At 44.7% G+C, this 18562-nt stretch overlaps 1 protein-coding gene across 2 annotated transcripts in view; it reads right to left on the reverse strand.

Annotated features, from left to right (window-relative positions):
- The window catches only part of TMEM132B (transmembrane protein 132B), a 356630-nt gene that overhangs the window by 330574 nt on the left and 7494 nt on the right, over nucleotides 1-18562 (reverse strand). The gene's annotated exons all lie outside the window — the stretch shown is intronic.

Here is an 18562-nt window from a genome sequence, read left to right on the forward strand (position 1 = left end):
CTTCCCCTGGAAATTGCCCAATTGAAGGCTTCAGGGTGGAGTGGCTCCTTTCATGAAGACAAGTGCTGAGCCACTCAAAGTTGCTGAAAAATAAGAAGCCCAAAGCTGCCTATTAGCCTGCATGCAACACTGATCCAGAGGGATTTTTAACATGACATGACTTCAAAGACAGTTAAACATGGCAGATAGGTAGCGCAGGAGGTGGAGGTCCTACACATCTTTGGCTTGAAGAAACCTCCTCCCAGCAAGACAGCATAATCCAGTTCTTAAATTCCTGGCTCCTCTGATTAAAGCTCCCAATTAGCGATAGGGAGTTTTGTGACAGGTAGACACCAACTCGCATGTACGCCATTGATTAGATTAGAGGAGAATGATCTTTGGCCACTGCTGAACTGGGCTAGATACAAACTGATGACCTGGAGGTCAAGAGTTCCACGTGCCATTAACAATCCCCTAAACCAGTCCCTAACACAGAGAGGTGGCTGTGAAGTAGCATTTGGCATACAATTAAATAACAATATGACAACTTTGGTAGAGCTCCAATTTTTAGAGTAAGACATTTACAAAACAACCTGCTTAGAAGCGTTAGCGTGAAGGGAGATGTTGTTTGAGGGCTACCTTCACCAGCTTGGTGTACAACCAACAGAATTCATCCACACGCCACTCGGAAAAATATTCACCACCAGCCTCCGCAGTGACTTCTGACCTCCTTCAATGTACTTTTAAAAGAGGAAGCGACAGGCTGAGTATTCATCTTCGCTTCCTATCATTGCTGGCTCCATGCCCAGCATTAATTTAGAATCCATGTTGATTAAATCTGTACTTGTTTAAGAAAGGACTGAATCAAAGTAAATTGTGTTCTCTTGTAACCCAGTTAAACTTTGCAGCAAAGTGGTGCGGTGTACGGCAACCCGCCTTCAATTCAGCACACGGCTGATGCTTGCTCACACTGTGAAGTGCAAGTGATAAATCTTGATTGCCTTATTAACAGGACTTCTCCCATTGACCTCAGTGGATCACTTGCATGAACAGAACATATAGTAAAAACATGGTGGCTTACTCCACGCCACCCTCTCTGGAACGGTACAGCCCCATGCTTGGGCTGCTCAGTGGGCCAACATCAATATAGGTAATTTGCCATGGCCTCAACTACTACCCACCCCCTTGGATTAGCATAATCCCATTCAGGGTGCTGGGAAGGGAGCAATCCCCATTTCCCTGGAGCATGTAAACAGAGTTTGAATGAGCTCTCCCCTGACATCTAGTGGTGAGCTGTGAAAAAGGTCTTCAGGAGCTGATCTCATTTGCATGGGCACACCTACCCTACCTAGGTGCTCAGCACAACGGGATTGCTGGCCCAAATGGTCACTTTTGGCTGGTGTGGGATCCCCAGTCTCCTTGTTATTGGGCCGAGAGTAATAAAACCTTGTTATCCTCATTGTGTGAATCAAGGGCAGCAGAACTGTACTTGGCATTTGCCGATTGAGGGACTCACCCGCAACTAAATGGCACTCACTAGGCAGGGGACATGGGTTCCAAAGCCCAGTTGAGAGAGGGTGGGGACAGGTACTTGTACAGTGGTGTGCACCTTGCCTAAGGGCCCCAGACACCATTTGACCCTTCCTCTCTCTGCTGTGTAATAACAGAGTTAATTTATACTCAATTGATAGTCTTGTTACATGCTGCAGAGCTGAAATCACTGATATCTAGGTCTAAGTATTAGACCTGCTTTGGGACACTGTCTCTGATACAAGAGACTGCCCAGTGTGCACCAGCAGTGAGGGTCCCCCACTAACAGCTAAAATCACTGAGAGCTGTGTTAAGTGGGGGGCAGTGACGACATCTTGGCTTGGCCAGCAGGGCGGCTGGTGGAGAGGCGCGGCCAGCAGAGGAGCGAGTAAGGTGCCTCCTTACCCACACCTCTACCCAAGGTGGGAGGTGAACTCTGCAGATGCACCTCTGAACTCTGGGTCTGCACTGTCCAAGGACAGCAACTATGAGTGGGGTGTATTGAAGGGACAGGGACATTAATACTGGTGAGGCCTCATCTGGAGTACTGTGTCCAGTTTTGGGCCCCACACTACAAGAAGGATGTGGAAAAATTGGAAAGAGTCCAGCGGAGGGCAACAAAAATGATTAGGGGACTGGAACACATGAGTTATGAGGAGAGGCTGAGGGAACTGGGGATGTTTAGTCTATGGAAGAGAAGAATGAGGCGGGATTTGATAGCTGCTTTCAACTACCTGAAAGGGGGTTCCAAAGAGGATGGATCTAGACTATTCTCAGCGGTAGCGGATGACAGAACGAGGAGAAATGGTCTCAAGTTGCAGTGGGGGAGATTTAGGTTGGATATTAGGAAAAACTTTTTCACTAAGAGGGTGGTGAAACACTGGAAGGCAAAGCGTTACCTAGGGAGGTGGTGGAATCTCCTTCCTTAGAAGTTTTTAAGGTCAGGCTTGACAAAGCCTGGCTGGGATGATTTAATTGGGGATCGGTCCTGCTTTGAGCAGGGGGTTGGACTAGATGACCTCCTGAGGTCCCTTCCAACCCTGATATTCTATGATTCTATGATTAAAGGGACTATTGAGTCGCTGGACTTAAGAACCTGGGGGTAAAGGACACTACCCAACTTACTTGGTGGTGAGTCTTTTGCTCATGGCTTATGTTTATAAACCTTGATTGTGGCGTTTCCCCAAATTAATGCCACATTATTTCCCTCCTTGTATTAAAAGTGTTGTGCTACACTCAGACTCTGTGCTTGCCTCTTAGAGGCACCCAGGGGGTGGTGTGTAATTGTCCCAGGTCACTGGGTGGGGGCTCAAGCCGATTTTATCTTGTATTATTGAAAAGAAACCCCTAGGTACTGAACCTGGCCCTTGTTGCTGCCAACTCTGACTGGCAGAAGGGTTACAAGCACAAAGATTGATATTTTGTCTGGCCCTTAAACACAGGGTATGAAGTTGCAGGCTCCTTGCCCCCTCTACTCCTTGCACTCTACCCTGTGTCAGGCACAATCCAGCCCTCAATGTCCCGACATAAAAATCCATTTATTCCTCCAGCTCTGATTTCCCATCCTCCGTAACTGGCTCTTTCCAGGGAGATTTCTCCCCATTGCCTGGAGAGCTTGATCAGTTCCTGAAATGAAACTGTATCTCGCTGAATCTGAGATGAGACAAGTGCAGGTGACGCTATGGGAGGTTCCCCAAGCCACTGGCTTTCCTAAATCTCCTGGAATTTCAGTGGCCCAGCCCAGCAGAGCACATACAGGAAGCTGGCTTGTCACTCAGTAATACATTTTTAAACCTCAATTTAAGCTGCAGATGCCTACAAGGAGGCTAAAAAGCTACAAAGGCTCTTCTCAGAGAAAGCGAGACAAAGATGACTCAGTGGACCCAATATTTCTATCAGGGAAGTCAACAACACCACCTATTGGCATCAGTGAAAGCAAAAGCCTACTCAACTTGGGGCAGGTTTCAATTAAAGAACTGAAATCACTGTTTTCCCCCCCGAATACTAGAAAACTCAAAGGGTGAAACTCTAAATTCACCTTCGCTATTCTGCAACAAACCTTTGCCTCTCTCTCTTTTAACACAAGCCAGCAGCTGCCTCACTGATGGATGAGGACAGTCATATTTTAACCACTCACCCTGCCCAGAATATATGGATGCCAAGATAGCAGACAGTGAACAGAAGACAGAGGTGCAGTGGCCAAGTAGTTAAGGCACTCAACTGCATTCCTGAAAGTCTCACTCGATCTCACACTGAAACGCCACCTCCCGTTCACCCCGCTGCAAAATGGGCACCTGATCCATCAGGTTAGGGCAGCCAAAGGCAGTCGGACATGATGCTGCTACATCAGTCCCTTGTGCACCATTGGCTCTGAAATTGACGTCAGCCCAGCAGAACTTTGACTTGCCTAGCAAACACAGAGAGAAAAAGACTGCAGCCGGTGCTGTTATTCAGGCCAGCAACGCCATTGGCTTTAATGGAACTACCCATCATGAGTGAAGGTGATGGAATGAGTGGGACGTTTTTCTATCTTATGGAAGGAGATGTATCCTGGAACACCATTTAGCCCACCCCAGTATCAAGTTCTAAGGGTTCTACCAGGCTGAGGGATACTTTGCTCTCTGAGTAGTCCCAGTAAGGTACTATCGGTGTGACAGAATAGGCCCTCTGGCCGTATGAACTGTAATTACACAGGAAACTGTTCCCCTGCCCTCTTTGCTGATGCAACAGCCTGCAGTAATAGCTGCTAGTTAGAGGGCCTCATGGGAATGGCTTCTGAATTCCTTGGAAGAGCTTGTCCTGGATAGCTGAAGACAGGGGGTGAAATGTCACCTCCGTGAACGAATGAGTCCTGTACAGTGTGGTCAGCCGCCGTGTGTTTAAAAGGCAAGACAATGCATGTTTATAACTATTATTCCCAGACACAAACCCGTATTAAGCTGGAGTGAAGGTCAGGAACACGTATCAGTAACTTATTTGGAATGTTCTTATCATTTTTGTTTTAAACCCTTCTTCCCAAAACAAGGACTACAACCCCAGGAAATTCAGTTAAAACACTTACCCATGCAGGTTAATGTTTAGAAATGCAGAATTACAGTTTTTTGGGGAACCTGAACTGCCCTGTCAGTGTCTCCAATGCAGTTTTGAGTATTATGTCATCTAATCCTAAAGGGTACAGTTTAGCTTTTGGGCTGAGAAAGCAAATGCACAGAATCCATGCTCACATAAGCAGTAGCATAAGTGAGGAAAGGAAGAAAAGGGAACAATATGTCAGACTTCTGCAAAATACATGTGGACATTCTCCTGTGTTTGCATACCACTATAATACCACCTCATTCTTAGACAGAGCTACTTTCGAACTCTACATCAGTAGATCTCTATGTGCTATACAAAGGAGATCACTATCTTAATTCCCATTTTACCAATGGGAAAACTGAGGCACCCCAGGGAAGTGACTTGCCCATGGTCACCCAGCAGGCCAGTGGCAAAGGCAGGAATAGAACCCACCTCTCTTGACTCTGAGTCCAACACCCTGTCCATATGCCACACAGCCTCTGTATGCAGCCATAGCCAATTTTCTGGAATTAGAAGCACAGCTCTGTTCCTCCGGTCTTGCTCAGCCAAACAAATGTGCTAACTTTTCAAAGGGGCTTATTCTAACTCTTTCAAGTCATGTGTCAAATATTGACTCCCCTCATATAGGCCCCAGTTAAGTGTGTAAGCATTCACTTAACTTTAACCATGCGCCTTAGTCCCAGTCAATTCTTAGATGCTTTGCTGAACAGGGATGAACTGCTGAATCAGGACCCTAGCGGAGCTCAGAATTTCCCTGTTTTACGAGCCACTTCACTACAGATCAAAATAATGTATTCATCTCCCTTTCCAACTAGGTTCCCACTGCTTGGTTCTGAAAAATTAAACAAACCCCATTTAATTCCACTAACCATGAGGAAAACTATTGGTGGCCTAGAGACCACAATTCCAGTCGCTTAAACGACATAGACTGCTACATCGGATAAAATGCTACAGCCATGGCACTGCAGAGAATTCCTGAAATATAAATTAAGTTCAGCCTACAAGGTCCCTACAAGTTTAGCTTTTAGCCTGGCAGCAAAGAGGACAGAATGCAAGCCGGAGAGAAAGGATCAAAATCACAGCTATTAAAAAGGTAAGTGTTTTGTTTTTTTTTAAGAGCCATGTACAACTTTTTTTCTTTTTTTTAAAGCACAAAGATCTTAATGACTAATTTTACCCTGAGCAGAACAGGAAAATGATGGCTTTTTAGCCACTTGCCACACTGCTAGTACTGAAATGAGGTCAGCAGGAAACGGTTAGAAATCCTCCATTTATCCAAACAAGTATAATTCTTAACAATATTGCAAACCGGGGCGGGAGGGGGAGGGGGCGGGAAAACAGTCTAGCAGCTTGGCAGCTCTGCCACCATCATCAGAAAATACAACAGATCCAGCCATTAAACTCTACATTCAAGGGCCTTCAACACACTACATCTACCAGCGGGTGAGTCAAAGAAGCATTTTGGAAAAACCAGCTGAAGAGGCATGTAGTCAACCCAGGACATCGCTCATGGACAGTTAGAGACATTTAAAGAAAAAATTAACATTGGGAACCAATTTACTTTTGCTGCTCTGTGAAACAATCATGCCGCAGGAATTGCAAGTAAATGGCTGGAGCTCACATAGCTGGAACAGTGAAGAAAACAGCATAGAACTTTAATGGCTATATGAAATTCAATTGAAATTGATGGCTGGAAAAGTAAAACATTTTAATATCCTGTCAATGTAACATCAGCATAAACACACACACACACACCCCCAAAGGCTGAGGACCAATTTCCCCCAACACTGCAATCTGTTCGCAGAAGCACCATATAAGTGTCTATCGTTCCCATAGGGCTGTCAAAAAGATGGGGGAAAAAATCTTCTCTCTTCCCTCATTCAGTAACTTAAGCAGTAAAGGAATATTCTAACATCCCCAGACTTTGCACCACTGAGATTTTTCATTTAAAGCCCATACATTGTAAAAGTGGCAATCCATTATTATAGCCTGTCCTATCCATTTCTTGGAAAGATTGGAAACTGCTTTTGTGTTTCATCTTCTTTTGGAGCCATAACTCATAAGATGTCGAGGCTGTTTGAGCAGATTTTGTATCAACCATCTGCGGCTGACGTACTTTTCAAACACTGATCTCTTTTGTTATGGAGTCTGTCTCCAGCAAACAAATGGAAATATTGTTGAGGGGGGTGTACTTTTCTAACATCTCAAAATATTGTTTTGCAGGGGTTTTTTAAGAGTTTGGCAGAAGGTGGATAAAAAGACAAAACATTCTGACTGAGTAAAGAAAAATAATTTGTTACAGTTAGCCTACAATGTTATTTTTTTAAGCGAAGTTACGTTACTAATTTTGGGCCTAACTCCCAAAGCCTTTTCTCAGGCAAATCTCCTGTTACAGCTTCAGCGGGAGACTTGTCTGGGGAAAGCATTCTGAATTTGGCCCAAACATTTCAGAATTATACCTTACATATACGGGGCTTGAATAAGTACCTAGGATAAAAATTTCCAAAAGCTCCTGTGATTTAGGAGCTTAAGTCCCACTGACTTTCCATGGGACTTGGGCTCTTAACTGCGTAAGGCACGGTCTACGCTGAAAACATAGATCAACATAGTTACTGCACTCCGGGGGGTATGAAAAACCACAGGACTGAGCGCCGTGGCTGTACCAGTTTAACCCCTGGGGTAGATGCTTCCATCAACCTCGCTACCATCGCTGAGGGAGGTGGAGTTCCTGCAGCGACGGAAAAGCCCCTTCCATGGCTCTAGTCTGCGTCTACGCATTGAGGCTACGGAAGCGCAGCGCCACTGCTGTGTAGTACCCGCAGCGGAGACATGGCCTTGAAAACAGGATGATGATCAATTCCTAAATCGCTTGGGTGATTTTTGAATAATATTAATCTCTTAGAGCCTGATTCTGAGAAAAGGAATGAACGCTATGTGGCAGATGCTAGTCATGTTGCTTAAAGCATTGTTGGAAAGTGCTCAGATACCATAGTGATGAACACAGAACCTGTATAATTTTCAGAGGTATTGAGCACCTACAGTTCCCACCTCTGAAAATCAGTCCATGGAGTTACATATTACACTTTCTACATAAACTCCCTGGCACGAGCAGAGGGAAGTGTTCACGTGGGCAGCTCACACAGTTACAGTGTAACTGAACTTGTTCCAGCGTGTTGTACCAGTTGATTCATGGTTAGGCTCTGAAATGCAAATTAATCATTATAACTTTTAATTGAGCTAATGTAAGCATCATATGTTCCTAATTACACAATGCAGAGGGGAAAAAAAACTATTGCAAATGAATGTAACTGCTTAATCTAATCAGGATGGCAAGTTGTGTTTTAATTACAAATTGGTATGCACAGGCAAAGCATCTGCTATGATTTAGTGGCTATGGTCCCGATGCGCAGAAGACCTGGTATTCTGACATCCCTGCGCATGCTGTTCAAGCCTACAGGTGCCAAATATCAACCACCTCCTTTCTCCTCCCCACACACAAACATGGAAACCCACATTCTGAATGTGCCAACATGCCCATGGGCCCACTGCAGCTTTTACTGGGGGCTCTCTCCACAAACACATCTTGCTGTTTCTCCAGCAAAGGAAACCCTGTCCTTAAAACTGCCTTCGCCCCCTCATCTCTCCACTCCTGTGCTGTATAATCAAGGCTGCCTAAGACCTCCTGTACTACTCTGCACCTACAGTCCTGGAGAACTCAGACTTAGCCCTTAGAAATGACTCCCCATTTTAAGCTGTGTAACAGTTTTCACACATATAGGCTGAGATCTTCAAAGGCACTTAGGGGACCTGGGCACCCAATTCTCATTAAAACTGGATGGCGCTTGAGTGCCTAAATCCCATAGGTGGCTTTTAACAGCTCAGCCTTAGAGTAAAGGTTTGCACACTAGGTCTTAATTTAGCCCAAAAGGGTTGAATCCTGCTCACCTTACTCCCACATTTAGCCCCATCTGATAGGCCCCAGAGATGGAAAACAACGTTATCAGAGATGAGTATACAAAACCAAGAATAATTAGTTAAATATGGGGGTAGCATTTAGTTTCTTACCTTTTATACATAAATTAAAAAAGAAACTCTATTTAGTCCAGCTCACTATCTTTCAGTTTTGCTTTACAAAAATCAAAGTGCCGTTGGAGTTCATTTCCTTGACACTCTTACAACTCAAAACACTGGGAAATGCATTCAAAAAATCACTCCCCGACAAAGACTTTGTAATCTGAGCTAGAGCCCAGAGCAAATTTTTTACAACCAGATTAAAAACCCCTGCATATTGTGGATTTTAATGGAAAGGCTGATAGAACTGAGTGACTATAACATAAGGGAACACAGTTGCATAATGCATCACCCTGAGTCTGTATTACTGCGAGATATGGGAAGACGACAATGTTTGCTGCCCGACTCTACCTGAGGGTCAGAAAAATATTCATTTGCCAATAACTCCGCTGGTAATTAACTGGAGCGTTTCCGGGAGGAAAGAATACCTCTGAAACGTTATGGGGGTTACAACGTGGTATCTAAAAAGCAAAGGCAAGCTGTTTTTTCCTCACATTCTTTCATTTGATGTGGTAGCTCTGATTTGCCAAAAGGATTAATAAAGCTTCATGGTTTCTGAGCACACTCGCGTGTGTTTCAGATTTGCCCAGCAAAACACATTAAAGCTAAAAACATTAATCTTTTTTTTTTTAAAACATTAGGGCGCGGTTTACTGTGGAACAATCTCCATTTCTCCCACTAAGTGGACAGATGGATTGCTACTTTGAAATTGGGTACAGTGTGGAATTTGGCAGAGGTCTCCAATTTGGCAATGTCTCCAGCCTCACTTCCTTCTTCAAATTCACCATCTTGCAGAGGTTTGGTGTACAGGATGCACTAAGCAGACTGAAGAGCTCTTTTAAGGCAAAAAAGTCTTAGTCTCATTAAGTATTATTTTTAAGTAGCAGAACTTGAAGTTTTAAGGAAATGCTCATCACCACCACCTTTTTTCCAGTGTCCAAGTTGGGTATGGACAGCTTCTGTTGGTTTCTTGGCTTTGGTACCTAGGTTGCCAGCCACCACAAGTCTCAGCTCATTTTACAGATGGGAAACTGAGGCACGGGGAGCTAAGTGATTCTCCCATGCTCACACAAGAAGTCTGTGGCAAAGCAGGGTCTTGAAGCCAGGTCTTACATGTCCTGGGTCAGTGCACCAACAACCAGGCCATCCTTCCTTTCAAGAAAATGATCAGTTTCTTTAAAAACCAAATAATATTGCGTTCTCCAAAAAAATAATATGTAAAGGCCCAATCCTGAAACGCTTACTACCCTGAATAGTTCAGTGAGACTACTTGCCGCAGTAACTCAGTACAGCAACAAGCATCTTCAGGATCTGCCCATCAGCCAGCAACCCTTGTTCCGCTCTCCCTTTTACTCTCACAAGGAAAATAAGGGTGGGCTAGGCCAGTACTTGGAGGGGGCCTCCTCTCTAAAGAGCTCCTTGATGCTGCAGGAAGTGGGATCAATTCAGACGGTGTTTCTTAGGGCCTGGCCTGACCAGCATTCACTGCCAGACACGGTGCTTGCTATGGGGCACGGGCCCGTTCAGGATAATGGATTGCAGTCAACGGCGACCCTTTCAAGCTGATGAAAACGGACCAACAAAAGAAATATTAATTTTGAGCTCATAAGAAACTATCATGAACAGCAAATTCCCCAGCCATAAAAATGGCTCTGCATATATCAATGAAAACCAGAGCCCCAGTGAAAACCAGAGCCTCATGCTGGCTGGAGCCAACCTCTGGAGCAAACTCCAAGATTACAGCAAGCAGACTCAAAAGGCATGAAAGCAATCTCTGAACAAAGCTAAACGCAATGTTAAGACTCCAGAGTACATACTTACCCACCCATTTCTTAGCAAGCCATGTGAATAGGCTTGCAGCCTAAGTATCCTGACTTGTCCGTATCTTCAGCTGACTTTCTGATATATGGGTCAATACTTGTTTATCTGACGAAACATGTCAACTCATTTTTCTTCAGCTTTCAGAGATACCTTTTAAAACAGCCATTTACTTTAACCCTAAATCATCTGCCTATGCCTGTCTTCACTCAGAGAGAGGAAGCCCAGCAGAGTAAGACGCAGGTAATTCCCCTTGATCTGAAAGCTCACTTTCTAAATCAAATCAATTTTTCCTAACTTAATTTGTCTAATCAAAATCACTGACCCATGCAGTGTTCTCACAATCCTTTGACAAGAGCTGCACCAATTGAAGCAAGGCTAAAACGCTTCAGCTAGACCAATTCGTGGAACTCTTTAGAGGAATTCTTTCATTGCTGTAATTAATTTTTTAAGTGCCTCAGTGGGATGCTCCGAATTCAAACCCAGGCCAGGGAGTAATGATTATGCTAATGGGAAAAGCTGTGCAGTAAATAATTGTGTGTGTGCCGCTGAAAGAGATCGTTTCCAACGGAGAGCTGACGCCACACTTTGTAGATAACCACTTACATGAGAACGTTCCCAGTACCGAAGCCTGACAGTGATTCCCAGACACTAGTGTGCTTATACCTCTCTTGCCATGGGACCTTCAGGCTTCCCCCTCCCTACTTCACTTGTGAGTCCGTACTGGATTTACAGCTCTGCCATCCTTCTCTCATTCAGCCATGTGCACTTGAAGTCCTCATGGACCGATAGGGCATTTTAGAGCATACACGTAACCACCCAGCTCCACGGGCCTGATCCTGCAGGGGTTGACTGTCTCTTGAAAGACACTGAGCACCCTCAACTCCCATTGACTTCAGCAGAAGTTAAGAGCATGCCGTACCTCCCAAGGGGTTGTGGGATCAGGGCACTCTCTGGTAATCCTGTACAATTGCCTCAAAAAGGTTGCAAGCCATAGGCCAAGATGCAGACATGATCTCTAATTTTAGATGCCCAGAAGTGAGACATCCAAGATCCCAATTCTCCACTGCCATGGAGACCTGTGCGCAGTGGCTATCTAGAAAATGGGCATGACAGTATTATGACAGTAATGGGCATGACAGTATAATGCACTTTGAGATCTAGAGGGGAGAAGCATTAAATAGGAGCTAGGTGGTGGTATTGGTCTAGCTCTGCCCAGTGGATTTGGGAGGGGAAAGTGTCTCAACTTCAGATGACATTAACATTTATATGACTTGTTTTTAATGGAGATGAGTTTTCTGGCCCAAATTCACTGACGCTAACAAATTTCAATGGATTCCTTTCAAATGAAATACAATCAGTGAATAAGGGCATATCATTTTGGTTATATAGAAAAAAAAAGGAAGAAACCTGTTTATATTAATTCCAGCGGCTGCCAGAGATAAACAAATAATAATGCTGATAACGAATATACTCCATTATTGCAAAACAGGGCAGAGAATGTCTTAGTGCGAGATGATGTTTTTAGAGATAGTGTGACTCTACCTTCCTCCTTTTGGTTCTTGATGAGCCACAGAGCATGCTTTCACCGTGTTCAACTAAATTCCCGTGTCCTTTATTGTACAGATAACTTACAACTGTCATATATTTATCCCCCTGCACAGAACTCATTTTTCTAGCCACTGTCCGGCCACCATTTAAATAGTTCCTTTTGTTACCGACTCTTCCATCAGCTAATGCAAGGATCTAAAGGGTGTAAGCACTGAAGAGGAAGAGGAATAGCTTAGGGTCGTCCAAGGGACAGAGCTAGAAATCATGGAATGCAACTGAGGGAAGGGGAAATTTAGGCTGAATATCAGGGAGGTCTAATAGACTGTGAAATGGTCTGCCAAAGGACACAGTAGAAGCCTCGTTGCTGGAGTCATTTAAAAATGGACTAAACAATCCAGCATTGTGGGAGGGGATGGAAAAGATGACTTAATGGGTCTTTTCCATCTCTAATTCCTACGATTCTGTGCAACTGATGCATGTGGGTAGCTGAGTGTCCCATGCTAAAAAAGATGAGAGCGCAGAGAAGCCCATGATGTGTCTCGGTCTGCATGGCCACAGAGCTGCTGCTATTAGATCAAACTTTTTAGACCCTGGATTTCAACTTCTATAATTAAACTAAAATCTAGTTCACTAAATGCACACACACATTTTCTTCTTTCTTTCCCCCATTAAGCAATGAAAGAATTTAATAGGACTTTGCTCTTCGATGCAGTCTTCCGCAGGGCTTTACAAACACCTGTGACACTTACACTCACCACCCTGTGAGCTGGGACAGCAGCAGCATTCCCATTTTACCGCTGGAGAACTGAGGAACAGACACACTCACTGCCCGATTCCCAGAGCTGCTGAGCACCCAGTGACTTGATGAATGTTACCAAAGAAGTTCGTGGCAGAAGCAAGAATACAATCCAAATCTCCCAACTCGTACTTCTGTGATTAAAGCACCAGACCATCCTTCCTCCCTTTAAGGTTACTGTGGGGTTCTTCTCTTCTCTGAATCAAAAATGTCACTCCTGAGTGAGTAGCAAACAGACTGTTTCTCTTTGGCAGCCACAACTGCTGTGTTTCCGGTGTGTTCAAGGATTCCCTGCCCTAGAGTCTATGGATTCTGCCTGTATCTTTCTATAGGAAGTTCTGGGTACCACATTTCTTCCTTTCAAAGCAGCACATTCCATTAAATGTAATTACTCCCCACCCCTACCCCATGGCAAACATGCAGCTGCCAAACTGATAGCAGGTCCTAAACAAAGATACACATTAAGCATGTGTGTCATTCATGAGAGTGGCTGGGGTCTGGAGTCCAACTAAGAGTCTGCTAAATAACGTAAAATGGTTCTTTTTTCCAACTTGGGAAATTCTTTATGAAAGATGTCCAAGTCTCCTTTTTGACAAGGCAATGCCTGGATCCTGCCGGTGTCCTGACATCTAACGTTGCACATAAAATGCATAAACAACATAAATGCTGTTGCTTCCACTGCTCTCCCAATCAGAGAAACTAGATTAAAATCATCTGCTGGCAGGTTTATTACATGGCCGGCAAGAAGATAAGGGTACCATGCACCAGACCTCTGCACTTAACAAGAGATGAATCTCTGCTTTGCCATCTGTTTTTCAAATGTTTCCATATTAACAAAAGAGACCAAAGATGTAGGCAGGCACCTTTAACGGAATCATCTAAAGGATCTTGATTTCTTTCTTTGGTAAGAAGAAGGACTTTTCTTCCTGCAAAAAAAAAATTATTATCTTCCACAGGCAAACTCTTCACGGAGTTCCCTTAGAGGTGGTGAGATTCCCCTAACACACTACCCCCAACTTAGCACCAGGCTGAGACAGTGGTTCAATACTAGGGAGTATCTGTCCTGTGAGCGGTAAAGTCCCTCATTAGGGACCTACTCAAATAAGCAAGCGCTACTCACTCCACAGGCTGGGGGAGAGCCCTTAAGATCCCAGGGCCCTTTTCGCAGGAGTAGGGATTTTAGACTCAAAGTCTTAACTAGACTCTGATTTAGGTCATTACATTGGTCTGTTTAAATTCCCCAGTGGTTTCAATTGTATTCTTCTTCCCTTCCCATTCTGAATAGCTTTGTAGCATTGCCGTTTGTTGTTAAAAATATCTATATATATATTCTAACTTCGGTACTTATTACCATAACGTCTGGAGGTCTCGCATTCTTTACTGTATCCAGCTTCACGGCGTTTAAGGCCAGAAGGGACCATTAAATCATCTAGTGGCACCTAATTTTCATCCAGATAGTTAATCCTTCAACACCCATGTGAGGCAGGGTTACTGTGAGTTCTATGGAACCCATTTTTCAGGTGGGGAAGTGAGGCCCAGAGACTAAGGGCTTAGATCTACCCAGGGACTTTGGCATCTAATTGACACCTGAGGTGCCACAGATCCTCAAAACCTTAGTTCAGCTACTTAACCGTGCAGGTACCTAAATCCCCTTGGCCCCAAAGTTTCTATCAGTGGGCAGGCACAAAACCGCTTAAGTCCTGACAACCCCAAGCTCCTTGGCATCCTAGCTGATGCCCAAGTCTCCAGAGATGCTCTGGCCATTGCCCTGCTTATCTCACCTGAGGGGCCTGAGCCCGCGGGTGTTCTCAGAGCATGCCTATTGGGCTGGGCCTTACACAAGAGAAAGCCAGCAGTGACCAGATCAGCAATGTGCTTTGCTGGGGCTGGGACATGTGCATGTCCCAGAATACCCAATTGCCTAGTGGTTAGGGCACTGCCCCAGGTTGTAAGACACCAGTTTTCAAATCCCTGCTCTGCCTGATTTCAAACAGGGACATGAACCCAGGATGTCTGTATCCCAGGGGAGCTCCCAGGCTCCCACACTTAAGCATTCTGGGTGCAGGGGGGTCTCAATCTGTCATGTTGATCCTGTGTCTGCTTCATATAAATATTCACTGGGCCAGACAGAAAGACTGACTCTGTAGCCAGGTGGTCGGGGCACTTCTTGGGACGTGGGAGACTGGAGTTCAAGTCCCTGAACCAAATTACTGGGTGGGCTATTGGCCATCATTGCATGGGGGTCACTCTCTCCTCCCGAGAAAGGGCTGGCCCGGGTCAGCCCCACCTCCAGGAGAGGCGTCACAGCTGTGACTCCCAGATAGAGTTAGGTGCCTAAGTACCGTAGAGGGGTGGGGCCTGAGCCCCCACCTTCTCCTCAGCATTTTCTACTGGCTGCCTTAGGCCACTCCCTGCTCAGCTTGCTGGTTTCTGAGAATCCCATTTGTAGGCACCTAACTGTCCCCATGCCTTGTACAGGGAACCGAGGGGCCTAACTCCGGGCTGAGAATTCTACTAGGTGGCAGGGCACCTAAAAATTAGGCACTGCAAATTCCTTTGGGGATCTAGCCCTAAGCGACTTGCCCACAGCCACATCAGGAGCCTGCGGCAGCATCAGGGAAGTGAACTCAAGTTTTCCCAACTCACAGAGTAGCACCCTAACCACCAGATCTCTCTTTGGTTGCTGTTTTCCATCTCAGTGGTGGGGGAAGTGATCACCCAGAGAGAATCTGCAAAGCAATTTGAGAGGAGCACAGCTGTACAATTAGAAGATATTGAAAACGACATAAAAAAAAACCCATATGCAGTAGGCTCTGGCCTAGTGGAAGACTGTGATGTTTGCTCCTGGCATACGTATCTCCCTCCCTTCCATGAGAACAGAACTAAGCGAAACGTCTTCCCCAAGCTCGGCATAATGTTGTTGTTTTTTTTCCTTCTTCTTCTTCTGGTGAAAAATCTGATGCCACACTTCGCTCCTGTCTTTGCCTGAAGTGGCGAGAGACCATGAGGGTGTAATCAACACTTTTTAAATGATCTTAAACGACAGGCAAATTGATCCAGTGGTAAGTCTCAGCTGCTTTTGCACTTGAACAAACTGGTTTTCTGTGAAAAACAGTGTCTACACTGCCGTTCAATAACATCACTCCTGAAATATGCATACCTGCCTTCATTTCATCACCAAAGTTTGGAAGAAAAGCAGTTTAAAATACACACACAAAATCTGGAGTACCTCATAAATTAATGAAGTTTTCCCAGCTCTAACACCCACTTGTGTAACCAAAGAACAATTGAAAGCCTGTTGTAAGAACATTTTTGGATTATCATCATCATCACCAACATATATATTGCCCTTGTGCCTAGAAGCCAGCCAGGTCAGGATCCCAATATGCTCGGTACCGTGCAAACATATAGCCCCTTCCCCAAAGATCTTACTCTGAATATATCACAGTGGTCACCCTCCAGGGTAGGCAGGGCAGCCGATCGTACAGCAATCTGAGCCACATAAGGACCTAGACAGAGTCAGATACAGTGTGCCCTTTACCCACTGCTGTAACTCGCCTCAGAGGACATCTCTGCATGTCAGTTTTGCCTCTTTGCTTTCAGATGTCGACAGCCTCCACTGAGGGACCATTTGGGAAAATTCCTGACAATGTGGAACAGAAGCATCTTCCACTACCTAAAAAGCACCGAGGGACATAAACAAGTGGTAATTCTCACTGAAAAGCCTTAAAGTGAGAATATTTGAAGGCTGTACTTGGAGAGTGTTTATGTGCGATAATCACATTCCAATGCACCAGCAGAGCAATTGCCAAAGGTTAGTGCTAGCTTTCTGTTAAAAAAATTCCAGCCACTGCCTGTCATTAAAAGCATCAAGTGTCTGATGAAAATTCAAGGGGCCTGATTTTAATGTCACTTAACCACCCATTTCAGCAGAGTTGGTCCTCATTTACTTTCGTATGAGAGAGCAGAATGAGGCCCGCTGTCATTGATAAGTTAGAAAGTGAAGAACAGGCAAGCACAGACTCTGATCTCAGTTACGCCACTGTGTAAACAACTCATGACAGAGGAGTTAGTCCGGATTTACAACTAGTGTAACCAAGAAAGGAACGTGGCTTATTAAACAATAAGTATGGCAAAGTCACAGGCATGCATCTCTCTGGAAAACATGGTCCACTGAGTGGCTGATAAGTAACAGATTAAGATTTTTAAACCAACAAAGTTTAAACAAAAAGGAATAGGGTTTTACAGAACACATGAGACCAATTTTTCATAACTGGCTGGCTATGCTGCACTTCCCGAATATGCGTGGCTCCTTCACGCATGCCAAATGCACAGTTACGTGAACAAAACGAGTATCTTTGCACATAGACAGATAACTTTGCACGTACCCATCTGCAGATGTCAGTACCATTCTGTGCCCAGTACTGCTTCCACGGAGAGCTTTACAATTGACATCGGTGGGAGCAGCTTGATGAATTAATGCAATCTGAAGCTATATGTATCTGTACCCACAGTCACCCCACCCTGTGAGCAACCCCGTTCAACAACCAGGGGCAACAATCAGCAAGCAAGTCCTTAGCAGCATCATGGTGTCTTTGGCAGGCACATGTCTAGGGAGCTAGAGCATGGGACAGGAGGCACAGAGGTGAAATCCTGGCCCCACTGAAGTCAATGAGAGACCTCAGCAGAGCCAGGATTTCACCTAACATCTCCGTGCAGATGACACGCTGGGGATCTGAAGTCGGGACACCCTGCTTCTCCCATGGGAAAGCAAATCCTGCCACGAGGTCCCAAAATATCAATTTGGAGGGAACTCAGTAAGTGTGGAGGGAACTCAGGGAGTTTTCCCCTCCCCCATGCCCTCTTCCCGCAGTGATTCTTGTAGCGGGGCCAGTCTAGCCCTATATGGGTCCATTATAAAGAATAAGCAGCACCTACTGTGTTAATGCCAGTTTAGTCACTGGGACAGCAGTGTTTCGAGTGAGTGTCTCGAAGCCTGGATCATGCCCAGTGGTAAAATACACCAAAACTAATTGTACTATATGGATTTTTGTATGTAACTATTTTGGAGTCGAAACCTAAAGAGAGACGATCGATCAGCTGAAAAGTCTGATTTCAGTGAACGGAGCTTTGAGACCAAGCTTGACAAATTGAAGAAAATGATCAAAAATTGAAACACGCTGAATGATTTTCTAGTGTTTGAAATATACAAAATCAGGGTGGCGTGTCAGTGACTGAAGAATATTGAGCAAGGACAGGACTGTACTCTCACTGGACCAGATTCTGATTTCAGTAACAATGCCATAAATCCAGAGTAATTCCATTTACGTCAGTGGAGCTACACCAGATTTACACTGGTGTAATGTGCAATCAGAGTGTCTGAAATATATTCCTTTAGTGGGTCTTTCAGCAGGAGGCAGCATATGATTCTACACGCACGCATAAAGCTCCATTGTGAAAAGTAACCTTATTAGATGAAATATTTAAATCTAACGGATGCTGTACTAACATGTAAACATAATCTGCATTTTTAAACTTCTTGTGTGATCACATTTTAGAAATTTCTTGTACAATGGATACTCTGGGTTTTTAGTGTCAAAGATGCTCTGCATAAAAATGCTGCCATATTCTGTAGCTAGAGTAATAGGCAGGTAGATACACACATATATAATCCCCCTCCACCTCTTCCATTCCAAGCACTTTTTTGCACGCAAGGATCTTCTTGGCCTGCGTACATTTTAC

Source organism: Natator depressus, chromosome 15 (genome assembly GCF_965152275.1).
Source record: "Natator depressus isolate rNatDep1 chromosome 15, rNatDep2.hap1, whole genome shotgun sequence".
Lineage (NCBI taxonomy): Eukaryota > Metazoa > Chordata > Testudines > Cheloniidae > Natator > Natator depressus.